The sequence below is a fragment of the Echinops telfairi genome, unplaced genomic scaffold (assembly GCF_000313985.2).
Source record: "Echinops telfairi isolate 266 unplaced genomic scaffold, ASM31398v2 ScPeMD7_3533;HRSCAF=4204_0, whole genome shotgun sequence".
Classification (NCBI taxonomy): domain Eukaryota; kingdom Metazoa; phylum Chordata; class Mammalia; order Afrosoricida; family Tenrecidae; genus Echinops; species Echinops telfairi.
In genome coordinates this window covers 66243068-66252891 of record NW_022107431.1, presented here as the reverse complement: position 1 = coordinate 66252891, position 9824 = coordinate 66243068, and the positions used below count along the sequence as shown (strand labels likewise).

General features: G+C 41.6%; 1 pseudogene; it reads right to left on the bottom strand.

Annotated features, from left to right (window-relative positions):
- Window positions 1-7150: 7150 nt before the first annotated feature.
- LOC101660273 lies at window positions 7151-8201 on the bottom strand (annotated as a pseudogene).
- Window positions 8202-9824: the final 1623 nt, after the last annotated feature.

Sequence of the window (9824 nt, the reverse complement as noted above, 5' to 3'; positions counted from 1 at the left end):
TCTGCCGCCTGCATACCTATTTGCACACCCTCTTCTGCCTCACCTCTATCTTCCACCTGTGCTTCATTTCCATTGACCGCCATTGTGCCATCTGTGACCCCCTACTTTGCCCTACCAAGTTCACTGTCAGGGTGGCCTTCAGGTACATCCTGGAAGGGTGTGGGGTGCCAGCAGCTTATATGCTATCCTTTTTCTTCTAAAAAATGTGTGGTAAAATACGGTTTTTGTTTTTTGAATAAATTCATTTTATTTATTCCTTCTTCTGAATTTAACTTTTAAGCATTATTGCATAATAAAAATACTGCTTAAAATGAAATATATTCCAGTATCTGCATTTTGGAAACATTAAGGGGCTAGGGACACATCTTAGAAAAGACAACTAGAATTATCTGCCAAATACAAGTCAGGTATTACTTAAATACACACATACTTAAAAATGAGAGTGTACTCTCATTGAGGCATAGGAACACAAGGCATCACGGTATAATGGTTATATGGCTACAACGCCTGCAAACTAGGATGGAATGAGAAAAAGGAGCCATATCTGTTGTGGGCACCACAACGAGGCACAAGTCCTTATGGGTGCAGAGGTCAGGAGCCTCGTTCAAGGATTGGAAACCCAGCTCAGACATGGCCTTCAGACAGGATGAAAGAGAAGAATGTGTTGCACACAGGGAATTTGTTGAGATCCTCAAACAATGGAAACCTACTTTCAATGGTATTCCCCTGAGAACTGAGTAGAATGCCCCTACTAAGAAGTCTGGGAGGATATCCTCACTCTGTAAAAAACGTGATTTTATTGCGTATAACTCGCTATCATATGACTTAATTGTTGTATTAAGATGTGCAACCATCACCATGACCAATTTAAGAATCAATTTTCTTCTCATACTATTGTTAGCCCCACATTTGTCCCCATCCTCCCCTGCCACCACTGTTTTTGCTTCTATAGCTCTATCTCCCCTAGATTTCACATATAGAAAACCATACAAGGCTCAAAAGGAAGCAAGCAAGCAAACAAAAATGAACAATAATGACTAAACAAAACAGAAAAATTTCAATCAAAAGAAAGAAAATACTGTAAACTGAAACAACTTTAGAAGGGGTCAAAGGGGAGATCAAATTATAATGTGTTACATTTTACCCTAACTACATCTCCCATAATCCACTTTGTAATGCTCTCTGTCTGATAGCAAATCTGATTACATCGCTAGAGCATGGTCAGAGGGGATTCACTGAAGTCTTCATTCATATGGTGACCATGCGTATGGATTTTGGGCCTCCACTGCTATCCGTAAACTTCTGCAAAGCAGGCGTTCACAATATAAGCTCTGAAAGCATTCCCTCCTTCAGAGTTGGATTTTGTTATTTATGATCTTTGAACCAAAGAGGCTGGTATGCTTCTCCCATGTGACCTTGGTTGACACCCCACCTAAATGGCTGCTGGTTTGAAGACCAGCCTTTAAATCCCAGACACTTTTCTCTCTGAGAGCTGGGCCCCGACTGGTTTCTTCAGCACACACTGCTCTAGCATGCATATCTTATTGCTCTCTGTATGAGGGCAAGCATGGAGCAGGGCCACGTCATAGGAATTAATTGTTCTTAGATTGGGGCTAGAATGAAGTCTTCACTGACTTTTGCTTCCATTCAAAATTGAATAAAATAATAAATTGTCATTAGGGATTAATGAAGTCTGTTTTTCTCATTGAATAAATGGTGTAGGGGCTACCCCTGAGCTTCTCTGATGTCAGTGGGGGAGGAAAATCCTTTGCACATCATCCCAAAGTGAATTCCCATGGGCTGAGATTAGATGTGCTTCCATCCTGAATCTTTCATTTACCCAACTCTGAAACCAAACTTTCCTCCCTCAGCACAGACCTCTCAGTTGAGTTTGATAATTCATTGCAATGGCCACACAGAACTCACAATGGTGGGAGTGCTTTAGAGAATGTAAACAGGCTACGCAAGCCAGGATCAGAACACATCGAGGATGCAGTCATTGGTTGGTCCACAGCAGCACCTCTCTCAGCCGGCAGTCAAATTTCTCTCTCTGATCTGCAGCTTCTCAGTAAGGGGTCCATTCATTTCTGCTTTGGTGGGCCAGGGATCCCATTGCTGTGTGGTTTCAGTAGCACAGCTCCTCTGCTAGATCCCTTGGGCTCAGCATGACATGAGACCCAAACTTCTCTCTGTTCTTGCTTCTGAGGTGGCTCTCTTGTACTCAGAGGAATGGTGAAACCGACCAATCCTGGAGCTAGAGCCTGCCACACTTTATTTGCCTAGTCCCACCCAATCATTTGGTGGCAGTTATAAACAAATGGAGAGATGAGCCATATTTAAGTTCCTATGAATCTGAATCAATTCAATGGCAGTGAGTTTGTGTTTTTTGTGTTTTTTATTCCCGCTGGTAAAGAAATTTCCATGGTTAAGCAAATTTCGGAAATGCATATTTAAACAAAGATAAATTTTGTTTAAAACGCTGCTTCTCTTTTTTTACAAAAAGACCGGAATCTTTTATATGCCGGTGTAAATTGTTACTCTCCAAGAGGAAGATATGCAGCAGCTACAAAATATTTTTAATGCGGCAAATTTTTTCATTGGTGAACTTCATGTGAATGTTATAGGACCTCATTTGGGGAAATTGGCCTAGACAAAACTGATAGGAGCTGGGAAGCCCAATGAATGCCTTTGATATGGACACGAGCGGGCCCTCCAAGAGCAGGGCAGGATGCATTTAGAAAACAGGAGACAATGGCGAAGAGTCTCAGGTTTAGAGGTAATGACTGGAATACAGGGCTAAATGAGAGTACTGAGCATGTTGCAAGCCAGAGCACACAGTACAGGGAGAGATAGGAATGCCCAGCTATGGAGAATATTGTATGTACATCTCCCAGGAAGGTTTTAACATGTGGCTGCTCTTTTGATGGTTATCCAGTTGTTTTATTTCCATAGTTCACATTCCCTGGATGTTGTATGTACTGCTCAATATTTGTGCTCATGCCACCTTTCCTTCCTCCCTCTCCTACAAAAAAAAAAAACACACAAACAAAACTTATCCACCAAGTTACACCCAACTCAGATGCAACGATTTACTTGATGCTGCTTTGTCTTCTATCCACAAGTGGCTTCCTCTGTGTCTCTCCACCACGTGTTTCACTCTTTTAGCCTGCATAGATTCTAGATTATAGTTGCTGGCATGTTTTATTTTTCACACAAGATATTCTAAGTTCCTTATTTTATATAAACCTGATAGCTATAAACCCAGATGGGGAGTCCTGGTGGCATAGTGGTTATGCATTGGGCTTCAATTCACAAGGTTGGCAGTTTGAAACCACCAGCCGGTCCTCAGGAGAAAGATGGGGCTATCTACTCCCCTAAACATTTATCAGAACTCATAGGGCCAGTTCTACCTTGTCTCATAGGGTTCCTATAAGTCAGTATTGACTCGAGGGCAGGGAGGTAGGATGTTTTTGGATAAACCCAGATAGCTCTGAGCTTAGTGGGACATGTTCAATCTTTAAATGTACTTGTGAAATGGGTCAATGGATGGATACGTTTAAGACTAAACGCCTGGCTGTCCTCACATAAATAGGGTGACAGCTTCATCAAGCAGGAATTGTATCCACTTTTTAAAATGGCAGCCTGTTTTAGAATAGAGGTAGATTGACAGAGCAGCTGTGCAACATCTGCAGAGGTCCCATATTCCCCACACCCATGTTCCTCTCTTGCTAGCGCACTACATTCACATGGATTTATTTACAATGAAGGAACCATTTTATTAACATACCTCAAACCCACTGCCATCAAGTTGATTTCAACCCCTAGAGAACCTGTATAGGGTTCCTGATGCTTTGTCAATATTTACAAAGGGACAGACAGCCACCTCTGTCCCTTGTGAAGTGGATAGAGGGTTTGTGCCACCAACTTGTCAGTTACAAGTCTAAAGTCTTTCCAACATCGCCACCTGCGCTCCCATGCACCAACACCCATACTTTCCCCAGGCTTTCTTTCCCTTAATGTCCCTTCTTTGCTCCCAGATCCCTTCTGGAAAGCATTAGAGCTAATTTCCAACTTCTTCCAGCTGCTTTCCGATGTGGCAGTTTCTCAGACTTCCCCTGTTTGATGACCTGGGGAGTTTTGAGGAGTGTTGATTAGCTGTACCGTAGGTAGGAGGCCTCATTGTTGGAATTATCTGGTAGCTTCCTCGTGAGGAGGCTTGACTTATGCGCGTGCAGGAGGAAGACCACAGAGTGACTGTGCTACCTTTCATTATGTGGTACCAAGGACACATAGATATCAACATACTTATTGATCTTAACCTGGTGGCTAATATGTTGCTTGTTATGTTTTCATTTCCCATAAGCATTACTTCTTCCAAGACTCCATGTTTCTTTAGGACAATTGTGGGACTTTAGTTTTGCATGCCCATCATCTGGCACTGATTTCCATACAACACAGGCATGTAGTTTATGTTTGGTAAATGTGGGAAAACCTGGAGAATACCCCAAAGCCTTTATTGAATTTCATATTCAGGGATAAAACAATTAAGAAACAACTTTACTTATCTTAATGCGTGGCTCCTAACACTTGTAAGTACTTTGCTACAGTAATATGTATTAGAATAAAAGAAACGAGAGAGCTCATTCCAAAGCGATTTTTCCTTGGATGAACGAGTAGCATGTTCTCTGTGTGAACAGAACAAGGTAACATAGCATACTATCCACACCCAGCGGTTAACACAGTTTTGAGAAGAATGCGGTAGCACCAGGAGACACCCTGGCTTTTACTTTTGATGCCTCCCAGAGTGAATCAGATCCCAGGCCTGGATGGTAAGAAAATATCCCATCTCTTTTCATTAGGAACTAAGCACAGGAGATTTAACTGCTACCAGGAGACTGCCTTGGGAAAGCAGGCGGCCAGTGAAGGCTGTTCACTGATGAAAACTTTGACAGCTAGAAAAGATTAGAAAGCTGTGTAAGAAAAAGTGTAAAAAGTATCAAGGAACATAGAAATCACAGAGAGCAGAAAGCCGAGTCAATGGACTAGAAGAAGGCAGTAAGCATGGTCAGCGGTTTGAAACCAGTGGCTCCACAGGAGGAAAAGAAAAGCATAACGAGGCTTTCTACTCCTTCAAAGAGCAACAGTCTCGGAAATCCACAAGGGCAGCTCTCTGTTCTGCAGGGTCAACGCGAGTCGTCCCCACAAACTCAATGGTAGTGAATGCTTTAGAGCAGTGGTTCTCGACCTTCCTAATGCCTTGACCCTTTCATACAGTTCCTCGTGTTGTGGTGACCGCCCCCCCCCAACCATAAAATTATTTTCGTTGCTACTTCATAACTGTCATTTTGCTACTGTTATGAATCGGGCAACCCCTGTGAAAGGGCCGTTCAACCCCAAAGGGGTCGTGACCCACAAGTTGAGAACCGCTGCTTTAGAGTAACTATGTTTAGTAAGTGTCTCAAGTATGATAAATGACTTTTTGGGGGATAAGATTGGATAATTGACTAAAGTTATCAAGCCTGAAAACATTGGTTTATACCAGGGGTGCTCAATAAATCCATCGATCACAATCTACTAGTAGATCGCAAATGTGGTATGGGTAGACTGCATGGCATTAAAAAAACAGAGGTAAGCCTATCATCAATCCCATCACTTAATTGATATACAGTGCAGCTAATCAGAAGCAATCTTAGGTGTCAGACGCATGTGCAAACAACTGTGCTAAGTGCAGCAAAACTGACAAGTTAAGTTATTGCCACTTTTTAGACTTTGTTTGTTTTAAACGTAAGAAAGGGTATTAAAATGAGTGGGGGAACTGGACCAAGTAAGAAGACAAAAACGTATCACTTTCGTATGGAACGGGAGATTTTGATACTACAAGCCGACATTCAGCTGAAGTCCAGAGTGCGTGAAGAGTTCTGGAACTTACTAGCAGAGGGAAAGGACCCAAACCTGAGGAAATGTACTATCTCCTTGACTGCATTATTTGGCACTACTTATTTATGTGAGTCAGCCTTTTCCCACATAAAGATCACTAAGTCCAAGTACCGTTCCACCATGATGGATGATCATTTGGAAGTGTGCTTGAGGCTGGCTGGCTGTCAGCAGCTACTGTCCGGACTATGCATCCCTGGCTCATTCCATTCAGGGCAAGTCATCAGAGTAATTCAGGTAATGACAAAAAATGTACATAGTTAATTGTGTTGTGCTATGCAATATGGATTCATATGGTTATGCATATGAGTACATAAACATACATCGTACATATAAAGAATTCTCAATATATTTTTGTGAATAAATATAATAAATAAATACATATGTTTTGCATTTTTGTAGTTGGTAGATCATTTTGTATTTTGTAGTTGGTAGATCATTTTGACTTGATCATTTTATAAGTAGCTCGCATGCTGAAAAAGTGTGAGCAACCCTGGTTTATACTGCTTTTTGAAGAACAATTCATTTTCTCTTTCATTTTAATAGTCATTTTTAAAATGTCATTTCGCAATTGGATGTTCCCCCAACAGAAGGGTTACAAGGAAGGGACAATTCAACCAGGGTGCAGTATAGCACTGATGAAACACACATCATTCCTCTAGTTCCTGAATACACCCCCCACCCCCACTACCATGACCCAGTTGGACCTCACAAATCCAGCTAGACCAGAGTACATATATTAATACTAGACACATGGAATTCAGGGCAGATAAAACTCTCAGGGACAGTAGTGGGAGTATTGATATCATGAGGTAGGGGAATGGTGGGGTTGGGGGGAGAAGGGGAGACAGCAGGAACCCATCACAAGGTTGGATATATAACCTACCTCCCATGGGGACAAATAACAGAAATGTGGGTGAAGGGAGACAACACACAGTGTAAGACATGAAATAACAACAATAATATATAATTGATCATAGATTCACGAGGGTGGAGGGTGGGAGAGCGAGGGGTAAAAAGAGGAAGTGATACCAAGGGCTCAAGTAAAAAGAAAATATTTTGGAAATGTTGATGGCAACAAATGTTCAAGTGTGCTTAAAGCAATTGAATGATGGATTGCCATAAGATGTGTAAGAACCCCCAATAAGATGAAGAAAAAAAAGGTCATTTCATTTGGAATGTGTGAAGATGTCTTCAACTTCCTCAATCCACTGGCTTACGTTTGGTTAGAAAACAAATTCCTGGTTGCTGAACCATCCTTTAAAACTTGGCCACTGACAACTAATTGTATGGCTTTCCTAAACCATGGGTAAAAGAGAGCATAAATCAAAGGGTTCATGGCTGAGTTATAATAAGCACACCAGCAACAAATCTCATAAATATAGGCAGGGGTGTTGAAGCCCATGTAAGCATCAGTTAATGAATCAATGCTGTATGGTAACCATGAAATCATAAAGGCCACCACTGTGATGCCCAGGGTCTTAGCTGCTTTTCTCTCTCTCTTGGCCACTCTGGCTTTGTAACATCTGTTTGATGACTCTGTTTTGCTACTAGTAGTTTCAATCTTTTGAGCCTGTTTTCTAGCCACAATGAAAATATGACTATAGAGAATGATCATAACAAGGGTTGGTATAAAGAAGGATAAAAAAATCTATCACCACCCAGTTTTGATTTACAGCAGCCTGACAACCACCTATACAGTTGAGGGCGCGAGATAATCCCTCCATACCATCATCATTCACTCCTGTGTAGAACACGGCACCGCTGTACACAACGGGCAGGATCCAGGAGATGCCGATGCACATTCGGGACACAGACACAGTGAACTTGGTCGGGTAGACCAGAGGGTCAGTGACAGCGATGTACCTGTCGATGGAGATGAAGCACAAGTGGAAGAGAGAAGAGTAGCAAAACGCCGTATCACAGCACTTGTGGAAAGTACAAAAACTGGCCTCAAAGTACCAGCAGCTCTCCACGGACCTGACCATGCTGAAGGGCATCACAGTGACACCCACCAAAAAGTCAGCACAGGCCAGGGAGGCGACGAGGAAATTGGTTGGAGAATACAGCTGCTTGAAATGCAGGATCGAAATCATCACCAAGAGGTTTCCAAACACAGCGAGCACAGCCCCGCAGCCAAAGACCACGTACAGAAGCACGCGGGGTCCAGGGGAGTAGGGAGACTTGACACAGGATCCGTTCATGTTCTCATAGCAGAGCTGTACGAGGGTGGACAGGGACTCGCTGCTGCTCACATTGGGATACATGCTGTCCTTCTTGATTATCACCAAAAACATTAGATTCGAATTTTCAATACTCCTGTTAAAACACACAAAAGTAGCTGCCAGATGCTTGAAGACAGAGACTTTTTTTCTTCTTCAATTTTACATTTAATTTTGGAGATCAAGTGGTTTCTATGAAAAAGAAAATCCAACAACATTTATGCTGCATAAGCTTACTGGGAATTAATGTTTCAACTAGCATATGCTCAGTAATTTTAATTTTATGACATTCTCTTAGCTATAAGTATTTTGTTTTTATTTTTTATCTCTGGAGATCCTCTTTGCCACAGCCACTGATGTGAAATGTAGTCACAGCGTCAAAGGATCGCCTCCGTTTAGCTTCATCTCTATGTCTGACCTGGATTGTAGCCTGAAGCCCATAGGCCTTCCAGCTAACATAAATGCTACCAATGGGGAAAGTCCCTGGGTGGAATCCCCATAGTGTAAGGTGAGAACTGATGTAATTATTTTCTACTGTGATTATTAAGAGAGTTATTCTGCACAACAACTTTTTACATTACATTAGACTGGCCGGTATATATTTTATCCCAAGATGTTCTTTTTGCTTTTCAGTGTGATGACTTGAAACATTATAAGACATTATGCCCTCACCCAATTCTGAATCATGAACCCCGCCCCCAGTGTATTGAATGGTACAAAAAATAAGAGTTAAGAGTCAGACTTCATTCTGTCTCTACTGTTCAGAATAATTTTTGCTTCTCCCTTGGTTATCGATACACCAAAAATATTACATATCAGAAGCATATTGAGATCATGTGATACATGAAAACGTTCAGAGTGTCTAGATGCATTAGCATTTCGGAAACACTTCAACAGGCTTCAGTGCTAGTGAGGAGTCCTAGTGGTGCAGTACTCTCCTGGAAACCACAAGGTGAGTGGTTCTAGCTCACCAGCTATTCCAGGGGAGAAACGGCAGGCTATTTTTGTTCAGATTGACAGCCTCAGAAAGCATATGTGACAGCTAGCCTCTGTCTTTTAGGGTCTGCCTGTGAGTTGCAATTCAACTTGATGGAATGGATTTGGGCTGGCTTTTGGTTTCAGGGTTGGGAGAAAAGAGTTCCCTGGTGAGAACATTACCATTTTATAGATATGTAAATATTTCTCCACCATGTGGGGAATGGGTATTCCCTTTGTTCAGTTCAAACAACTGCCTCTTGTTCTACATAGAGCTTCAGAATGAGTACAAATAAGTGTTCTGGATCTCAATTCTTTTATGATTGTCACATTGCAATACATTTGCACAGTCAAAAAGAGAAACAACTTTCTGATATTCTCTAGTTCAGACAAATTTCATCTCAGCTCAGCATGTATATCCTTTATTTTATATCCACTTTTGAATCTGGCTGGAACTTCTGGCAGCTCCTTGTCTAGGTACTGCTATAGCATTTGGAATCATTTTCAGCAAAATTTATATATCATGAGGTATTAATGCTGTTATCCAATAATTCCCACAGTCTGTTGGGTCACTTTTCTTTGTGAATCTAGGCTATCTGTGAATCTATATGTTAGATGTGAATCTACATGTTAGATGTGAATCTATATGCTAGATGTGAATCTAGCATACATATGAATCTATGCTACATGTTA